The sequence below is a fragment of the Excalfactoria chinensis genome, chromosome 21, assembly GCF_039878825.1.
Source record: "Excalfactoria chinensis isolate bCotChi1 chromosome 21, bCotChi1.hap2, whole genome shotgun sequence".
Taxonomy (NCBI): Eukaryota; Metazoa; Chordata; class Aves; order Galliformes; family Phasianidae; genus Excalfactoria; species Excalfactoria chinensis.
Window position 1 is genome coordinate 386999 of NC_092845.1, and position 21237 is coordinate 408235.

At 48.9% G+C, this 21237-nt stretch overlaps 1 long non-coding RNA gene across 1 annotated transcript; it reads left to right on the top strand.

Annotated features, from left to right (window-relative positions):
- Positions 1 to 4982: 4982 nt before the first annotated feature.
- On the top strand, positions 4983 to 5842 carry LOC140261366 (uncharacterized). Its single transcript, XR_011905699.1, has 2 exons — positions 4983 to 5116; positions 5615 to 5842. It is a non-coding gene; the product is annotated as an uncharacterized lncRNA (long non-coding RNA).
- Positions 5843 to 21237: the final 15395 nt, after the last annotated feature.

Consider the following 21237-nt stretch of genomic DNA (forward strand, 5'->3'; position numbering starts at 1 on the left):
ACCCCTCAGGACTGCCAGAGACAGAGGAGATGGTGTGAAATGGCTGTTAGCATCAAAACCCAAGTCCTGTGCTCTGAAAGAATTGTAGCTCAAGGTAACAGCTGTAAGCAAAACCCTCTCCTGTGAAAAATGCAGCCATCTGCAGTGGTTGAGCCCTGGAGTGAGGCTCGAGGGAAGCTGTGCCTGTCCATCCCAGCAGAAAAGGAAGGGCTCAGAATGTCCTTGTTTCTCTGCTCTCAGCGTTCAGATTTTTCTTAACCTCAAGGCAAAGGGATGCCTGTTGTCAGGTCTGGGAAGCAGGGCAAGGCTGCCACGTATGCTGGGACCAAATCTCTTACAGGATTAAAAGCCATTTTCCGTGATTGATGTCAACTGCAAAGCAACCTCTTCTTTGTAGAGCCATTACTGCCAACCAGGGCAAATCCTCAAGGAGGACAGGGAACAAAACCACAAAACAGCACCCCCCAAAATTCCATGTTTTTGAGTCCTTCGTGTTCTGGCCAAAAGGTTAAGGTGGAAAAAAGCACCCTAAGGAAGGAAAGAGAATTTGATTGTATAGACATGGAATAGGAATACACAGAGGAGAAATAGGAGAACTGTCTCCTGCCTAAAGTAAAACACCATTAGACAGCAAAGGTTCTAAGCAGATCAAAGAACAGCATAAGATTCAAGGATCCCACTGAGTTAGAAGCAGCAGAGGCAGCACAGCGGGATGGAAGGTGGCTTACCCTGGTAGCTTGTGTTGGCCATGTACCCCTCAGGTGTCACAGTCAATGAGAAATTGCTTTCCGTTGTGTTATGGAGAAAATCACATCCTTCCATCTGCAGGTATGCGGGGACAAGTAGAGTCCCGAAGAGGAGGAATTGCAGCAAGTAGTGAGCTGCCATCATCCTCTTGGATGTCCCTGCTTCTGCACCTGGGAGCTGAGAAAGCCTGACCGTTTCACAGCCTATTTATATGGAGATTTTGATGAGGTAAATGCAAATATTTCCCCCTCCCCATCCAGCTCGTTGTACACACCCCTGGTGGGAGGTTTCTCTCATGGTTTTAGAGATTACTTCCTCCTGTTTCTCTTGGCCTCTGGGTGAACTGCTTAAAATAAAGGGGAGATGAGCTGTGCGGGGTAAAACCCACAGCGTGTGTATCATGGGGAAGTCCCATGGATGTAAAGCAAGTCCCTTCTTTCCTGCTCCCCTGAGCCACTTTTGTGCACATTTGTGCAGGAGTCCTGGTGACCTCTGCAGGAATCCCAACCCATGGGGACATGGAGCAGCGCTGTGCTCCCACTGCCAGCCCCTTCCCTGCTTTCCTTAGTGACCAAACCAACCCATGATGGCAGAGGTGTCTGCTGACAGCCAGCTCAGTGAAACCCCTCAGTGTTCTGTGCAAAGAAGCCTGAGCTTTGCTCTTCTCTCCCTCTGTGCTCCCATGGGCTGTTGGCCAGGATGCCAGAGGCTGACTTTTGCAAGCACTCTTTGAGCCATCAGGGAGGTGACGGCGTGGGCTGGCAGTGTCTTTCCACCCTGCCACTGGCCTGAGCAAAATCCAGGGTGTGCAGCACTCATCAGAGGTGTGGGGCTCATCAGTGGTGGTGGCAGGCCTGAGTCAGCAGGGAATGTCCTTCCTGCCTCCATCTGCCCCATGCTGGTTCCTGGACGCCCTCATTGTGGTTCTGCTGAGCCCACCTGAGTTCTGCTGAGCCACTTCTAGGCTGGGAGTTCTGCATTCCCTTCCCCCTCTCATCTTCCCTTTTTCCAACACCAAACCACCTCACACAGGTGGTTCTCTTTTGTTCCTCCTGTAATATGCACGGTTGTGTTCAACATTTCAAACAAAAGCTGAGCAGAGGTGGAAGAAAATGTCAGAAAGAAACTAGGTGGGTTCAGGACAAGCAGAATGAGAAGGGAGAAGCAGAAAAGAGTGGAAGAAAAAGGGGATGTATTGGGAAAGATGGTTTGTTCTTGGTGACAATGACATGGGTCAGAGGTAAACTTTGCAGAGGTAAAGCAAAGGGTGTGGAGAAAATGGGAGATGGAGTTCTTTTGGCTTGCTAAATTGCCTGAGGTCATGGCCATGTTTCCTGGTCACTCCTCCCTCTCTCCTAGGTGTCTCTGAGCAGAGGTGGAAGGAGCCCAGAGAGTCACAGTGTGCCGCAAACAGGGTCTGCTGTCCTGCAACAGAGAGCCAGGGGAGCTCAAGAAAGGAAGGCAGCCAGCCATGAGGGGATGGAGAAGGGAAAAAGCAGAGCAAGGCGGAAGCAGACGGTGTTGCAAGCACAGTCTCACTGATGATGCTATTTGCCCCTGGGGGTTTCACCCATAGTATCCTTGCAAAAGCTCTGTGCCATTCTCTGCTGATGAGGATGAGTCAGTCCAGTGTCACTGGAGCAAAGGGTGTTGGAAACAGATGAGTTTGCTTCTGAGAGGGAAATTAATTTCGGAGAAGAAAAGGCAGGATGTGATAGTGTCACATATATCACAAGGAAGGTCCTGTTCACATACATAGCAAATAATAGTACAAAGCAAAAGAGATCTTTGTAAGCAGTGATGGAAGTGGCAGTGTGCGTTACACGATATGTGCTGCATAGAGATTTACAGTTTTGTTCCTCAACTATGCAGATAGATGAAAGTTGTATTTTCCATGGGAAAGGGAGGGCAGAAATCTGTCATGGTGAGAGGACATAGCTGGAAGAATTGCTGGGGGAAGCAATAACAAGGAGATTTTTAGCTCAGAAATGGCTTCATGGTCTGATTCATCTGGGGATGAACCCCTGTCCCCTCTTGGTGGGTGGACAGGGGGTGTTCTCTTGCCCTTCTTTCTCCTTGCAGGCACACATGCCGTGGCTCCTTCCCTGCCCTGTCTTCTGTGTGTTTATGGGCAAAACTGAAGCTGGAGCTGCAGATTCCACAGGTTTCTTTCAAGGTCAGACCATGACCATTTACAAGAAGCCTTGTGCTGTTCTCTACGTTTCCACAGGAGGTGGCTTCTGCCTCCCAGAACCAGCGAAGACAGGAACTGGGCCCCTCACTTTGCCTTTGAGGCTGCTCTCAGGGTGTGTGAGCAGCCAGATTTGGGATCTGCCCATCCCTGGGGATGCCCATGCAGACCTTTGACTTTTGCTTGGTGCAATAGGATGAGGGCTGCTCCCCACTCCCTTCTTCACATCAGCTCCACTCCTTTTTGTCTTCCCCAGGGTTAGATGCACCTTCCCTCTGCAGGTGGAGGGCTGGAGCAGGTCAGTACCCCGAGGTGAGGGCTGTGCTGCAGGTGCAGAGCTGCAGCCCCACAGTGCTGTTGGCCTGGGGGAGAGCAGAAGGTGGGAAAATGAAACTCACAGCAGCAGCCGGCATGTGAGGGAGTGTCTTGAGCAAAACCCAGTGGTATAATAAACCATCGCACGCAACAACCTGCTCCCGTGACTCACAACAGGACTGGCACCATCTGTCTTGTCACTGTGGCTGGAAGAGGTGATGCCATTGGGGTTGAATGGGACAGAGCCAGAGTTATGATGCGTGGTGGGGCTCCCTCCCACCCACCAGGCATTCCCTGGTGCTGCAAGAAAGGTGTTATGAGGCTGCCAGATCTGCCCAAGGCATGGGTGGTGTGTTTCCCCTGATCTCCCCTGCATGGCTTTATTGGACTATTTATTTGCTCGAGTTGAACAGCAGGTAGTTTAGGTTTACTGGTCTGCTTTGCAAACGGTTTGTTTGGTAACAACAGGGTGTTTTATTGCTGCCTGGTTGCTGAGCTGGCTTTGAGAGATCCCTTGTGCTGTGCACGGTGTGTGATACCTCCCACCTGGCCGTGCTCTGCAGCAGCTTCCTGGGGTCACAGCAGCTCTGGGCTGGGGCTGCAGCACCAATGGGGTGCAGCAGAACTGCAAGGCCACTATTTCCCTATGCGATCCAGGCTTGCTGCAGGGAAACATCCCATGGGAATGTCCTGGCCCTCTGCCCCAGTCCCCGGGGTGGGATTTGCCCATAAAGACTTTTGGCCGGCCTGAGAGCCCTGGAGGGGCTTTATCTGGGCGTGAATAAGAAAAGGAGGATTGTTCTCTGCATTTGCTTCTAGGGATAAAGTCCTGAAGACCTCTTTGTTATCTGCATCAGAAAGGCTTGCAGGGCAGGGAGGAGGGTGTTTGTAAGGGAGGAATCTTGTTTAAAAGACAAAGGCGTTGTAAAAAGGCACTTCCCTAGGCAGTTTAACAAAAGGGAATTTTCTTGGCTGGCCTCCACTGCCTCTCAACACTCCCATTTGCCAGCTTCTGACTGTTCTCTCCTCTGGCAGGTTGCACTGGTGCAGCTCCCCGTTGAGCCAGTCAGGGTCCTGCGGCTGCCCCTGATCCTGCCCTCTATCCTCCATCACAGGAAGCAGGAAAAATTGCAGCTATGGCATCTCTGCTGCCACCTGCAAGCCCCTGGCCCACACTTGGTCCCGTTTGGTGTCTGCTTCTGGCACAGCTCCTGCCTGGCTGTCCCAGTGCTGCCGGCCCACTGCCTCCAGCCCCAGCACTTGAGGGGTTTCCTGGAGGTTTTGCCATCTCCCTCCTGCAAACTTTGCTCAGGAAAGGGAAAGCCATCTGGGGTAGTTCAACGTCTCAGTGCCATTGCGAGCAGATCTGGTGCCAGACACCAGCACTGCATCAGCTTTCCGTGGAAAGGAGTATGCCTGGGTGGGATTGGAGCCCTGTACATCACTGGAGAGCAGAGCAGGAGCTCAGCTGGGCCCTGTTAGTGCTCCCCGTGCTTTATTTGCCTTGCGGGGCAGTGTGTTTGCCCAGAGACATTACCAGGCTGCACCCCTGTTTGCAGAAGGCTCACGGCCGCTGCAGCTTGCAGGGCTTCTGCACCGTGCTGCTCAGCTCAGGGAGCCCCCGGGAGGAGGTGCTGCTGGGCAAGGTGCCGGGCTGCCCAGGAGATGGCAGCAGCTTTCCGCAGCTCTGGCTGAGGACGTGGGCACTGCTCTGGGTATCCCTGCTGCAGCAGGGCTTGGGCCAGAGGGACCTGAGGATCCTTTCTAACTCTACCAGTTTGTGGTTCTGCAGACCCAGCCGGGCCCACACTAGTGTGCATGGACAGCTCTGGAGAAGATTAGGGTCGGAGGAACCAGGCAGAGGTAGGACATGGCAGGTAGGACATGGTAGGACAGCCCAATGGTGCGAGATGCCGCAGCCCTCATTTCTGTGTCCCCATTTCACGCTGGGATGTGCCGTGTTCAGTTCAGGGCAACTCTGAAGGCTGCTGTGGTTGGGTGTGGGGCTGGAGATGCCTGCAGGTGTGGGTGCTGCTGTGGGTCTATAAATGAGGCTGGGGCTGAGCTGACCTCTTTTGTCCCTGTGGCAATAAGAACGGCTCTTTGAGTCATTGTGGCAAAGGTATAAGGGATATCTGGGCTAGGGAAGAGTGGGATTTGTACGTGTGAGGTGAGCCAGGGACTGCAGCCCTGGGAGGTGGGCAGTTTGGTCGGCTCCAGGTCAGCTCCATCTGCAGTGTGGGGTCTGGGTGAAGGTGTCTGCAACTTCATTCAGGAAGGTCAGCTTCCACCTCTCTGGGACTGTTTGTTTATCACTGATGCCTCCTCACTGGAGATTTTTCCTTCTGAATTTGCCAACAGGAAGGTGACCTCTGGTGCGATGAGGAAGGAGAGATGATGTGTCCTATAGGAGTGGTTTAATCATCACTTTCTCCTGGCATTTGGAGATTTCCTATTTAATCAGTAATGAAAGTGCCTGGCAATTAATTCAGTAGGGCTCTCGGTGCCCTGAGCACTGTGCTGTTGGTTGTGTGCTGACCTTCCTCACTTTCATTCCTTTTTGAAGAGTAATAAAGTTGCTGTAATTAATTGCAGAGGATACAGATTTCTTTCCCAGTTCCCCATGGCAAGTGAAACTCCTTGGTTTTCAATTTGGATGTGTGCATGTAACTTTGTGGTAGGCAAACTGGTGGTGCCGACTGGGAAGAAGGGAAAATAAGGGAGGGCAAATACTCAGGTCTTTGCTTGGGTTGGAGATTCAGCACTGCCTTGGCGTGGTGCCGGCTGCAGTCGCAGCAGCAGAACCTCTTGTGTTTAGCCCCAGAGGAGTCCCTAATTAGCAGAGAAACTGCAGAGCTCTGAGCATGTTTGGGAATGCTTTAGTGCAGTGGCCCCCTGAGGTTCATTAAACAAATGAATTCAAAGCAGTCAAACAGCCGGGATCTTCAAAGTGACGAGGATTTGGGTCCCAGGGAGAGCAGCACAGCCGTGAAAGCAAGCTGGCATTGCAACCAAACTGCCTTCCCAAATGGGTGAAATAAAGGTGCCCAGATCCCCACAGGACACCAGGAACTCCTGAACTCTCAGGCTTACCGTGCTGCTTGACATGAGAATGTACATCAAAAGCCCATTTATGAGCTGTCTATTCAGTCCTGCCTCCTCCTCTATCCCTCCTCCTGCAGCACAGGAGCTGCTGTGCATGGGCACCGGAGAGCAGTGGGATTGGGGCTGCCCCCTCCTCGTGCCTTGGAAGATCTAAGTCTGTCCAAGCCTGGGTCTGGTAACACGTGTGACAGTTATTAATGGAAGTGTCAGCAAACCCACAGTCAAAGGAGATGAGGAATCGCTCACACTGACACACAAATGGAAAACAGAAAGATGGGGCTAGTGGGAGACAGGCACAACAGATTGCCTGGGGCACAGCTGCGCTCACAGGGAGAGGTAACAGCAATTTGGGCCCTGCTGCCTGGCCAGGAGTTGAAGTCTCATAGAATTATGGAACGGCTCAGGTTGGAGGGGACCTCAAAGCCCACCCAGTGCCACCCCCAGCTATGGGCAGGGCTGCCCCCCACCTGCTCAGGCTGCCCAGGGCCCCATCACACCTGGCCTTGAGTGCCTGCATGTGTCCCAGTGCTAGCTGCAAGGAGGAGCACCTGACCAGATACCTGCTCCTTGGGTTGCCTATCCCAATAATTTGAGCCCTAATTTAAAGAGAAGTGTGTATTCTTCACAGGAAAAAAGCCCAGCAGGTTCTAATCCTTGTTTTTAGCCTCCCTCTCCCAATACAGGGTTTCCCAGCATCTCTAACTATGCGAAACACGTCCCTTCTTCAGATAAAAAAGGCAATTTTCCACTCGGGCAGCAGGAAGCAAAGTGCAGATTACAATACCTGATGGTGTTTTGGAGGAATGCTAGCATGTCCCTCTCCCTATATGACAAGGTTGTTATTGGTGCATGACAAGGACGAGCAGTAGGATGTTTGAGCCATCAGCCACAGTGTGGAGTGGGGGACGGCTGGCACCCAGAGTTCTGCGAGGAGCAGGGAAATCCTAGGACAAATCCATGGGCCTGGGAGGAAAGGCAGGACATTGCCAGCTGAGCAATGGGACTGGTGGCTCAAAGTATATTAAGATGCCTGAATGTATACAGATATGGATGGCGTTCAGTTCTTTAGGCCCCTCATGACACACGGGAGCTGGCTTTAACCCTGCTAGCTCAATTCCTGGTAGTGTTAGTAAAGATTGATTTACCTTCCTGAAAGCCCACAGTCTGTTTCGGGTCTGAATGTGGTGCAAGATGGAATATGAGTTGCAAGGATGTATCTTCTTTTATGGTTTGGCTGAACACATTTCAGCTGATGAAAGCACAGCCATTTCTTGAAGCTGTAGTTTAACCATCAGCTGCAAATCAGTCTTCGACAATGGTGAGTCTGGTGGTGGGACCAACACCGCAGCAGCACTTCTCAGCCCTCCTGCCTTCCCAGGGTCTCTTCTGCTTCCTTCCTAGGCACTGCAGAGCCTTTGTTAAGCATTGATTGAGTAAATTGCTGAAGCAGAACAATGTGTGCTCCCTTTTCCAACCAGAGAACACCTCTGCTCGCTGTTGATAAATCATATGTAAATTACCTTCCATTTCTTAGGTGCTAACATTAAAAACAGGTACAGAAATACTCTCCACCACACTGTGAATATCAATGAGGTTCTTTGTTTTTACTGGCTTGAAACAATGATATTTGATGAAGGCTCATTTGAGAGAGATGCTGTGATCCAGAGATACCTTCAAAGTTACCCGAATGCAGACAGGGCAGCCTGAAGCACTCATTGTCCCTCTCTCATTATTTCCTTGCTGTATGGATGTAAATTGGGCACTGATGGTGGTGAGGAGCAGTTTTGTTGGCTGCTGGTATGGTGCAAAAGCTCTTATCAGTACAAATCCCTGTGCTCTGTGCTTGGCTCTGTGTCTTGGTAAATGTCCTCTGCATTCAGTTATTCCCTCCTCCATCTACCTCCTCTGTTCCTTCTCTTCATCTGTCAGTGTTGTAGAAGAGAAACAGCATAGGTAAGAGGGGGCAAATACCAGAGCCTCTAGGTGGGAGCACTGCTGGGATTCCTCTCCCTGAGCTCTGTGCCATCGATCAGAGGTTATGTCACTCTCAGCTGTTTGCAAAGAGCACGTTCTGAGCTGTGGCTGCAGAAGCATCAGAATGCCCCGTATTGCAGAGACCACTCAGGAGTCATTATGCAATGCTGTACTTTACGCTGAAGGGCCTAGTGCATGAGTGTGCAACTTTTGGCTTGCTTGCCACCTATGTGGTTGAACTGAAAATAATGCCTCCTATTTATTTGCATGTAAACTATATCACATGCAAAGAGCACAATAATGCTACTGAATAACGTGCTCAGCTACAAAACACTGTTTTCCAGCATGGGCACCACCAATAGCTGTGCATTTTCACCAGCAAAGAACAAGAGGTGCACGCTGCACATGACAAAACCTGCACCAGCAGAGGTGACCCACTGTCATCAGTGCTGAAACACACCACCCACCCCTCTCAGTGCTCACATCCACTCTTTGGTTTCCAGAAACCCTCAACAAGTGTCAATGAATGTCAATAGGTGACATTTTTTCTGCATGGAGGAATTCAATTACACACCTTTGTTTCATCTGCACTTCCATGTCAGACAGCGCTGTGTCAGACTGCCCCTCTGCTGCCATCTGTCACACGGCAACAACATGGAACAGGATATTGGTGGGAAGGTTCCACCTCTACTGCTGTGCCACCACCATCCACCTGTGACGTGGTGGGCTGACATCATAGAACAGGAGGCATTACTTTTGGAGCAGTCCTCATTAAATATACAATGTAATTAATGTACATGAGTAATCAAGCTTATCTTAATTTTGAATATTTTGCGACATTAAAAAAAAAGAGGGCAGCAAAGCCATCAAACTATTGGGGTCTGTGACCCTGTGGTTGTGAAGCTACAAACACATCAGTGTGGTTCGGTGGCAGTGGCTGCAGCTCTCAGTGAGGTCTCCCAGTGTTGGTCAGAGATGCTGGATGAAATGTTACTCTTCCTGTGCTTCATCCTTGAAAGTGGCTCCATATGAATATGGGAGATACAAAGAAAAGAATTCCTGTTCTTCTTTTAGTTTGCAGAGGTGGAAGCACAGGGCTGATGTGGTAAGTGATGGGTTTGTTCCAGGGTAGCTCTGGCAGAAGGCACAGCTCCTTCTCTCTTTGGGTAAGATATAGCATCTCCTCTGTAATAGCAGCACCCAGGAGTGACAAACTAACGAATGATGCTATTTTGAGAGCACATGTGGGCAGCAGTGCTCAATTTATCAAAGGTGAAGAGGGACTGCAGTTAATTATATACCGCAAGGAGAGCGGAGAGCCTGCCTTGCCCTTGTCACAGGCTTTCTCTCCTGTTTGCTGTGGCTCAGGGATTTGCAGGAGACTCAGTTATTTTCTCCTAGTCACACTCCTTCACTGATATTTCTTCCTGTTTCAGTGATCATTTCTCCCTGATGCTTCAGAGGAAGTTTTGTTCCCCTTGGAGGGCAGTGATTTCCCCAGGGGAGTTCCACAGAGGCAGGGGCAGGGAGTGCAGGAAGGACGTCCACCCAGTGAGTGCAAGCCCAGGTGTCACCCTGCATACATCACTCATATTTCTACCCTAAATACACACAGAACTTAAACACTGCAAATCCCAGACAATCCTTCAATTTTATAAACTCTGCGGATTGATTTTCCAATGAAATCCTTCCACTGCAAGATCCAGGTTCATTTATATAAATTATACAGTGATTTATTTAATGACCTACTTTGAGTGCTATAAATTCCACCATGTCCGTGCGATTTATTATTTAAACACTGCATAAATCTTGCAGGACAGAAAGAGGGGAGAATGTGTGTGGAGGGGAATAGCTGGCATGGTGCCTGACCGGGAGGAAAACAAGGTGTGTGCTGGTGCACTTCTATGGAGGGTGTGAGTCAATCCACGCTGGCAGAAAGCCTGGCTTGGATCCTGGAACAGCTTCGAGGGGAATTGTCTGAGATTTCTTCATCTGCATACATTGTAAGGGCATTGATTTACTGCAATAGAGTCCTAATAGTCAGTGAGCGCGGCACTAGAAAGAAGCCCACAGAACATCAAAAGGCAGTGTGACTTCTCAGCTATCTGAAACTGCTATCGTTCCCTCTCTTTCTCTTCCAGAATGAGAAGTTAATGGGCACACAGACATGTGAATCACAGAATGGCTCAGGTTGGAGGGGACCTCAAAGCCCACCCAGTGCCACCCCTGGCTATGGGCTGCTCCCCACCAGCTCAGGCTGCCCAGGGCCCCATCCCACCTGGCCTTGAGTGCCTGCAGGGATGGGGCACCCACAGCTCTCTGGGCAGCAGTGCCAGCGCCTCCTCACCCTGCTGCCACTCCTGTCGGTGCAGCCCATGGGATGTCAGCCATGCACACAGATCGAGTGAGAATGTGCTGTGTTCAGACATCTCATGTTGCGTGATGAAGGAACGACCTCCTTTTAAAGATGCTCTAAATTAAACAAAGGTTTCAACAGTGTTAATTAGTTAATGGTTGCAAAGAGCTCTGAAAATGCAAAGACCCTTATAAGTGATAATTATTATTGTTGTTATTATCAGGTCTACAGCAGCGAAGCACATGTAATTGGTGGTTAAGCTCCCCAGACACGGTCTAATCCAAAGGCACAACACTGCTCCCACCACCAAGTGCTTTAAGCAGGATCAGTTCAGCTCAGCTTGAGGGAACAGCGGGAGATCTGTAAGATCCACTGAGTACCTGGGGCCAGACCCCCATGCTGCTGTGTGGTCCTGTCTTCTTCAGGAACATTCATTTCAGTGTTATCAGCTGAGCTACTTTGCTTTATTTACCATGTCAGGAAAGGCATTGCCTTATTTTTTTAATGTTTATTCACATATGGTCATCTCAGGAGGAATTGTATTCCCTGGCATCTTGCAATCTCAGGGGCGGAGAACTCAGAGATCCAGTAGTGAGGATCCCATCAACCGCCTTAGGAGGCTGAGTGTGGAAAGGAAAAATGCTCTGAAGGAATGTGCTTGATCAAAGCCTGGAAAAGAGGTTATCTTTGTGTTGCAGAGAGGAAACTGAGGCTCTTCTCGCCCCTCTCTGCTGTTTATTTGTTCTACATGTTTGATCAATGAACCCAAGTGCCCCATCATTGGAAACAGCCAAGGTCAGGCTGGACAGGGCTCTGAGCACTGCTGGAGCTGTGGGTGTCCCTGTGCACTGCATGGAGTGACACTGGGCAGCCTTTCAGGTCCCTTCCAGCTCCAAGGATTCTATGGTTTGATGAGATCACCCAATGAAAACATATTTCAGCCTTGACTGGACTTGCTTGCCATGGAAAGATGTCTAAAATTAACAGGGATATAAAAGGCCGGATACCATGACCAAGGTTTTCTGAGTCCCATCTCTCCTGTCACTGTTGATGGACAATACTCAAAGGTCACACGATTTTTTTTGTTTTCCTTTGCTGGCATCATAGTTTTTAGTTGTATTTCTGCAATTTTGAGGACTGTTAATTTTATTCCCTTCAGAGCTTCACTCACACTTGTGGATTTTCCCATTTTAGCACACTCTGATTATCATTTCAGGCTGGAGTAATGAGCAGAGGGAAGAAGATGTCATTTTAATATAGGTTAAGTATTACAATGTCAATAGTTTTTTGTTTTTTGTAATTACAGAATATAAAGAAGACAAATGGCTAATTGCAGAACATTGACGGGTGGAAATAGCTGAAGTTTCTGATAACTTATCTGAACCTTATTTTTTCAATAGAAAGTTACTTTCATGAGGAAGCTTTCAACACAAAGACTGCTTTCCCCTGACTACAGGACTGGTGGGCAGAATCAGTGAAACAGACACAGATTTGGACACACTCATTTGGCCAGAGAGCTGTGGGTGCCCCATCCCTGCAGGCACTCAAGGCCAGGTGGAATGGGGCCCTGGGCAGCCTGAGCTGGTGGGGGGCAGCCCTGCACTTGGCTGAGGGTGGCACTGGGTAAGCCTTGAGGTCTCCTCCAATCTGAACCATTCTGTATTCTATGATATATTTTTCATCTCATTGCAATGTGTGAAGGAATTAAGCCTCATTGAGCAAGAAACCAGAGGCTGGAGTGAATCATGGTGCAGGATGTAGCTGATCTTGCTGACAACACAAAAGCAAAAAAAAAAAAACAAACAAAAAAACAATAGGTGAGATCAAAGGAAAAACCAGAGGGAGTATTCAGCACAAATGTGGACCCCAGCTCCAAAGGCTTTATACATCACCAAAAAACCTGCAAACAGCTGACCCAGATTTCTGGCATCACAGAACTCCCGGGGCATGGGAATAGTTACATGCTTAGTGAGAGCAAGTAAACAAAGGAAGGAAAAAAACCACAAGGGAGCTTTTTCCACAGCAAGAGTTTGTGCTTGTTTCCCTTCGAGCAATTAAAGTTTTGCTAGAGATAATTGTATTTTCAAGAAAATGGTTAATGAACTGGATAAACAACAACAGGAGGAAATGCAAAGCCAATAACTGTCCAGCTGTGATGCATAGCTCTGTCTGCAAGTAAAACACAGCAATTCTGTGTGGTCACATTGTCCTCAGTCTGCATGATACTGGGGGTCACCTGGAGCTGAAACATAGACACGAAGCCTGGCCTCCCTGCCTGGGGCAAGCTGGACACCAGGACACGGGGCATACATAAGAAATAAAACTTATTATTTTTCAAGGATGAAGTCCATCCAAGTAGAACAATGCATTAGTTTCACAACTGCGAAGTTGTGCATCCCAATAGTTTGATGGCTTTGTTGCTCTCCTTTTTGTTTTAATAAAAAATATTAATGATTAAAATAAGGGTTTTTTAATTAAGTACAATAACTACATTGTATATTTAATGAGAACGGTTCCAAAAGTAATGCCTCCTGTTTTACAGTATCGGCCCACCACATCAGAGGCGGATGGTGGTGGCACAGCAGTAGAGGTGGAACCTTCCCACCAATATCCCATTCCATGTTGTTGTCATGTGACAGATGGCAGCAGAGGGGCAGTCTGACACAGCGGTGTCTGACATGGAAGTGCAGAGGAAGCAAAGGGGTGGAACTGAATTCCTCATGAGTCCATACTTGCTGAAAGTTTCTGGAGACCAAGGAGTGGATGTGAGCACTGCGAGGGGTGGGTGGTGCATTTCAGCAGCAGCGACAGGTTTTGATGTGTGCAGCATTCAAGCTCTTGCTCATTGCTGCTATTAGTAGTGACTATGTTGAAAAACAGCTTTTTTTTTAGCTGCAAATTTGCTCTATCAAATAGTGCTATCGTGCTTTTTGTGTTAGTTGTAGTTTCCATTCAAATACATGGGAAGAATTATTTATGGTGCACCCTATGTATACATGGCCCAATTGCTCTTCACTCAGCACTGCTGACAAACAATTGGACACCCATGGCCAAGTGTGTTTGGTGCTGAGCTGGGGGAGATGTGAAGAGCTGTACACAGAAACACAAGTGTGCTTTTGCACAGGTTCCTGTGAACATGAGGTTCAGAAAGGCAAGTCCTTCAGAAGCGACTGCTGCTGGGTGTCAAACATGAGCTTGCCTCTTGAGCCCTCTCTGTGCACCATGCTCAGGCTGCCCAGTGTCCCATCCCACCTGGCCTTGAGTGCCTTCTCTAATGAAGTGCTGTCTGTCTGAGATGGAGCACAGGGCCATCTCAAACACAGCCAACCTCATTTCTTCATGCTTTTCACTAATTTAATTTCCTTGCAGCTTCATCCACAGTCATCTCCATGTTTGGAAATGCCTGTTTTAAATGGGACAAACTCCATCCAGTCTGGGACCTGGAAGCTGGCTGGAGATGTGGGTTAGATGTGAGGAAGCAATCCTTTCCCCATAGGGAGGTGAGGCGCTGGCACTGCTGCCCAGAGAGCTGTGGGTGCTCCATCCCTGCAGGCACTCAAGGCCAGGTGGGATGGGGCCCTGGGCAGCCTGAGCTGGTGGGGGCAGCCCTGCCCATGGCCGGGGGTGGCACCGGGTGGGCTTTGAGGTCCCTTCCAACCTGAGCTGTTCTACGATCCTATGAGATGGCTGCGTCCTGCCCAGGTACTGTTGTTGTCTGTACAGCTCTGTGAGAAGTGGCCTCCAAAGCCCACATTTTGCTATGGAGAGTGCTCATAAAGGCAGCACTGAAAGCCAGGATTGATCTTGGCCAAGGCTCTGTGTGCTGCAGCACAGGGTTATGGGAACCAGGCTGAAATCCTGGCTTGCTGGAGTCGGTGGGACTTTTGCCATCGATTTAATTGGAGCCAGAATTTCCTGCCACTAAGAGTGTTAAAAGCAGGCACTGATCCAAGGACACGAATTCTGGAGTTTGCTACAGCACAGCCCAGGTTCATGCTGCAGGAGTGCACTTGGTGCTGGGCAGCTTCCAGCCGCAGCGAGGGGCAGCAGCACAAGCTGGACAGTTTGCATAGCTCCCCTTGGAGCTGGGCTCCCAGCTGCAGGCTGCTTGATTGAAGGGGGGCTTTCTGCTCTCTGAGATGGAGAGTCTCCAAACATCATTGAGCGCTGGGTGCTCCTAACACTATTTGCTGGGAAATCATAATGTATTAACTGCAAATCTTCCAGTGCAATGTTTGTTCAATTTAATAAGTTATGCTAGAGAATACATAGGTGATAAATTAAGTCCTGGCCCTGACAGAATTGTCAGGTCTGTGTAGTGTTAATTACACCCTGCTTTGGATCCCTTTGGGAGAGCTGGAACAGGGCTGTTGCGATCAGCTGGGACATCCTATCTCTTCTTTGATTTTTTGTTTAACCAGTGCCCATTAAATGTGTAATCTCATCATCTGGACATCTGTATTTGGTGTAGCTGAGGAGTGACCCTATTAAATTCCAGTTGAAACCCATGATGGGACTGGATACTTGGGCTTTTTCTTTTCTAGCATCAGAGTAGTGGGGAAATATCAATGTTGGTGATATCTGTGAAGCCCAGAAAGACTCCAAGGAGAGGATTTGGGGAAATAAACATGCCGAGTCCTTTTAAGAGCATTTCAGGGGGTGTTTTGCTACCCTCAGGACCATTGCATTTAATAGCCACCGATGACTGATAGACTGTCGGATGAACTTCCTGCTCCTTCCCAGTGCTTTATCAATCTGAGCCACAGTGATCTTTGCTTGTGGCCATGAACAGAGCCACTTTATCTGCAAGTAACTTATTCCTCTCAGGCTCTTCATCTTAGAAACACTGATCTGGATTAAATGGAATGACTAGTTTTCGTTTCTGATGAACAGGTGGTAAATTATAACACAGAAGCATGAGATTTGCTCTTTGTATGTGGTCGGTAATAGGCTTTATCCTTCCTGCGGACAATTTTCTCCACTGAATATTATTTGTATTGGAAAGAATGGGCTTCATTACTTTATGGGTTAAAAATCTGATTTGTTTGCTTTGTTTCCTTCATTCAATGAACTTGGTTTAATAAACCCTAATTATCTTAATGCCTTAAATTAATTACAGCCATTTTCACTGCCCCTCTGCATCCGTGCTGCATCGTGGATGGATTGCCATGGCAACGCACTCCCTGGGCTGAGCACTGGGGCTGTGGCAGCCTTTGGGTAGTGTGCAGTGCCCAGCTTCTGGTGGGAACATTGCAGCCAAGGGGATCTGTGGGGTGGTGGGAATCCACTGCTGAAAAGAAATAAGGGTTTAAGTCTCTCCCTTTCTTTGTCTTAGAACCATAGACCGGCTGAGGTTGGAGGGGAACTCAAAGCCCACCCAGTGCCACCCATGGTCATGGGCAGGGTTGCCCCCACCAGCTCAGGCTGCCCAGGGCCCCATCCCACCTGGCCTTGAGTGCCTGCAGGGATGCGGCACCCACAGCTCTCTGGGCAGCCTGTTCTTCACATTTTAACATAAATCTCCCCTCTTGTAGCTTAAAGTCATTCCCTTTTGTCCTGTCCCTATCAGACTCTGTACACAGTTGCTTCTCCTCCTGCTTGTGAGCTCCCTTCAAGTACTGGCAGGCAGCAATGAGGTCTCCACACAGCTTTCTCTTCTCCAAGCTGAACAAGCCCAACTCCCTCAGCCTGGCTTCACAGCAGAGGTGCTCCAGCCCTCTGAGCATCCTCATGCCCTCCTCTGGACCCGCTACAGCAGCTCCACATCCCTCCTGTCCTGGGGGCCCCAGGCCTGGGCACAGCACTGCAGGTGGGGCCTTCCAGGGGCAGAGCAGAGGGGCACAACCCCCTCCCTCTCCTCTCCCTGCTGCCACCCCTCTGTTGCTGCAGCCCAGGGCACTGTCAGCCTTCCGGGCTGCAAGCGCACACTGCTGCCTCATGTCCCGCTTCTGCCCATCAGGACCCCCAAGTCCTTCTCCGCAGGGCTGCTCTCCACCAGTTCTTCTCCACTCTGTGCTCATGGCTGGGACTGCCCCGACCCAAGTGCAGCACCTTGCACCTGGCCTTGCTGAACCTCATCAGGTTCTCGTGTGCCCACTCTCAGAGCCTGTCCAGGTCCCTCTGGATGCTGTCCCTTCCTGCTGTTGTGTCACTGCACCACTCAGCTCGGTGTCAAGAAAAACGAAGATGTCAAGAGGAGCTGAGCAGCGGGGAAGGCAGCACCGGGAAAGCCACCAGATGGCGGCCCCCGACCGGGCAGCTCCACCTCTGACAGCCGAGCCCAGCGGCGGCTCCTGAGAGAGGGATGCGGTGGTCCCAGGCTGTTAGAAGGGGCTGAGGAGGTGTAGGGGTTTCGCCGTGCCCCGCACCTCCTCCCCGCCGCTCGGGAGGGGCTGCTCGGGCGGCTCCATGCATAATTTACGGCTTTGCTGCAGTGGTTCCAAGCCTGTGGGCTTTGAAGTGCTTGTATGAAGGAAAGAAATGCTGTTATGTTTTTGCTCTTCTTTAATGCTTTGGGCAGGAGTCTAAAAGGGATAGAATTGAGATCGATAAGATGGAAGATTAAGTGATAGGTTGTCTGCAGCTGTTTGGGCACGTAATTTACCACTGGGACAAGGAAGAGCTTTGGCGTAAGTGGGAAAGAAAGACAGTACCACTGCTTCATCCTTGCTGTGATATCGGCTCCTTGTGGGGATTTGGTCACATCCCTTTGCTTCTGCCCACTCTGTTCCCCGGCTGTAGGAAGGAATGCTTCTGCAGATGAACACTGCAGATCTTCTATCAGGGAGCCCCCATCCAATGGCACTGTGCTAAGGGAGCTGCCTGGGTTTGATGCTTCTTCTTGTGTGAATGGCGGCAGCAGCCAAAAGCAGGAGTGGTGAGGCCTGTGCCAGTGTGCAAGTTGCCCAGAGAGGCGGTGGTGCCCCGTCCCTGCACACAGCCAAGGTCAGGCTGGACGGGGCTGTGAGCACTGCTGGAGCTGTGGGTGTCCCTGTGCACTGGCACTGGACGGTCTCTGAGGGTCCCTTCCAACTCAAACCATCCTATGATTCTACAAGTGCTTTTGGAGTGGGTTTTAGGTGGGTACAAGGAGGCAGAGATGGGAATGCTCTGTGCCATCCATGATCAGACCCACCCTGTTGTTATGCTGCCCTTCCCCAGCATGGGTTGCTCAGATCAGTCACTCTGCTGTCTGCACGGATATATTCTGCCTCTCTTCCTTACCATTCTGGGTTTCTTCATGGGCCAGTGACTCTGATATGCAGTGCTGCTGTTGTTGGAAAAACTAAATGAAAACACAGGGCAACAAATCAAGGAGCAATTGCTTCAATGGCTTCTGACGAACTCTTTGCAGCTGAGCGTGAATTTTCCCAGTGACCATCATGTGCATGCATTTTCCTGTCACTTTATTTATATATATATATATATATATATATATATATATATATATATAAAGAGGTTCAGCTTCCTAAGAATTGCAATTATTTTGTCTCTGAAAATCTTTCTTGAAACAGAGTAGCTCTTCCTTTTCCCAGTGGCCACACTGAGTTTGCCACCTTGGGGCACAGCTTTGGTATTTTGGGGCTACCCAGAGAATGGCCAGGGCACTGCTTTCCCCATAGCTCCTTTTGCAAAGGCAGACTGCAACCTTCCTCTAGGGGAACTCTCCTCCAGGGACACACCTGTTTCTTGGGCAAACCCTGTGTTGGCATCGCTGTGTGCTCAGCAGGAGGCTGAGCTCCTGAAAGTTATCCATCCCATTTCAATCACTAAGTGGAAGTCTTATTCAGTCCAATGTTTTGTGTTGTCTTATCTCCAGAAAAGGGATGAATTGTGCCCTTTTCTTGTATATGCATTTTCAGTTCTAGTTTATCTGGGTTCCCTCAGTGCTTTTTAAAATGGTCCCCATCACAGGGAGTGAGTCCTCCCTGCAAACCCCATGCCAGGGAACCTTTTCTTGCAGTGCGTTTTTGAACTGACTGAAAAGCTGTTGGACTCTCTTTCATTTTAACTCAGCCTATGCCTCAAAACTACCCATGAAGGATAAATTGTTTACTCTAATGTCTTGATAGATTGCTTGTCTCGTTACATTAAAAACATTTTCCAGGGAATTACAGACAGTAGATCAACCATTTCTGGCACCGTTATAATTTAAAAGCGAGTAGATAACATACAGTTGCAAATGAGCTGCGAAACTTCCCTTGGATAAAAATTCTCTAAAGGCTTGTCTGCCCAGGTTTGGATTTATGGGATGGGTTTTTTCTTTTGCCAAATTTCTCTTACGAACATTTTCTGTAGCATTTGCATCTTGGGTCCTCTGTTCTTAGTACTGTTGATGAAATCTTCTGGGGTATTATTACGATTTCTGTGTTTTTGAGTCAGACTTCAATCGCTCAGTGTGGACAACTTGAAGGAGTGGGACCTTTCTTAGCGGATTGTGGACGCATAGAAAAGACTCTGAGCTCTCATCCAAGCCCCCTGGAAAAAGAAGAGGTGGATCAGCATCCACAGAATGCATCAGAAATAGCAAAAAGGGAAAAGTAGGAAGTCTACAGCACTGTCAGTGGTTCTGTGATGGATCTGGCACTGAGATCTCAGGAACAAGGTCACATCTCAGCATCTGGGAGGGCAATTGGCTGCTCCCAGTGTTGGGCACACATCTCTCCATCTCAGCAGCTTGCAAAGCTCTCATCAGCACACTTGTGCTTCAGAGTAAGTGGAAAGCTTCTCTTCCTCTTCCTCTTTCTCTTCCTCTTCCTCTTCTCTTCCCTTTCCTGTTCAAGACTGATCTCAAAAAAACTGAACAACTCCATCATCAAAAGCAACCCTGGAAGTGATCTGCATTTATTACATTTATTGCAAGGCAGCTTGGTCCCTGGCTTTGCTTGAGAAGCCCAACTGCTGGAGAGTCCCTGAGTTATCTCCTGTGTGCCATCATGGATATGGATGGCAAGTGGGTGGCTGAGGGTTGATTTAATTAAGTGTAGCCAGCATAAATGAAACAACAAAGTGCATAAGAACTTGTATTAAACACATCCCAATCGTTCCAGTTGCTTGCAATTCCCTTAATGATCCACATCTTTGGAAAGTTCTATTTCCTCTTCAGTTCTTCCTGTTAAAAGATGGCATTTTCTTTCCTGGAGCCTGAAAATGATCAGCAGGAGGAAATCTCTATTCTGAAAAAGCTTTACTGCTTATTAGCGGGGTAATTAACAGGATCTAGCTAAGCTGAGGATAGCATGAAGTCTGGGAATGCATGTACACATTTGCCAGTCTAAATACTGCACTCGAATTAATAAAGGAATTGATGCAGACAATGGCTAGTGTCTGGGAAGAGCTCTTCAGGCTGTAATGAAGGCAGTTGCCTTCTTGAAGCTTCCTTTTGCTATAATACAGCTAAAAATAGCCCCGCTCCACACGTGCAATTGAGCAGCTGTGGTTCAGCAACACGAGATGCCTCAGAAACACCCAAAATAGATGAGGGCTGGAGGGCCCCAGCGGGTATCCTTGGGGGTTGGAAAGGAAATAGAAGAGTTTGCTTGAGCTCTATCTCCGTGTAAATAACACCAACAAAAATGAAGCATAAATGCCACATTAGTGACACTTCTGGTGAAGATTCCCGAGCTGTCACAGGCTGCCCACTGGGGAGCAGAGCAGTGAAATGGCCTTGGAGAAACTGCTGGAGAGATGAAGGAAGCCTGCAGCAACAGTTAGAAGTGAAGGCTTTTGAACAGCTCCGTTATTTTAGCAGCTTTTAAAATGTTTCTATGAGGGTAAACCCCTGTAAGAGCTTTTGAAGGGAAGAGAAACTGCTGCTGATAAAAATGAAAGAATTAGCTAAGTGCTCCGGTAATCTGTAACAGGTTTATGTGGCAATGATTTGTTTTACTCAGCAACGTGATTAATCACTTTCCCTGTGCTGTGATGCTGCCCAGTGGTGGAATCCGTCACTGGGTGAACTTTATCGCTTCGCTATTCAAGCATCACAAATCAGCAATGGAAACTAACCAAGCAAGAACTTGCCCCAAATCCTAATAATGCAACAAAGCAAGGAACTGTATGAATTAAGATGCTTTCAGCAGTATCAGTGCTCAGTGACAAGCTGTTATTAGGAATTGCTGCATGCAGGGTGAGGAGTTTCCAGTGCTCCCCCAGCTCTCCTCCTGAGTAAGGCTTGCTGCAAAGCATGAAGCTTCTCCAATTAGGCACTGCTGCCTGCCTGCATTTTCTTCCTGCAGGCTGGCAAAAAGTGGGCCCTCTGCTATTACTTGTCCTTCCTGGCAGCTGCATTAGCTTTTTCTGCCTTAGGTGGAACATGGTAATGGAAAAGTTTCTCTTTAAAAGCCCAGATGCAGCAACATCTGACCTACTTGGTATGGAATGAAGAGCAGAATTATGATCCTGTGGTGGGTTTTGAATTACTCTATGATAATTTATGAAAGGCAAGCTGCTGCTTGGACACATCTCCCAAGGTATGCACTCAGTGATGCTCTGAAGTCAGGAAAGAAACTGGTTGTGAGATCATACCCAGAGACTGGTGATCAATGGC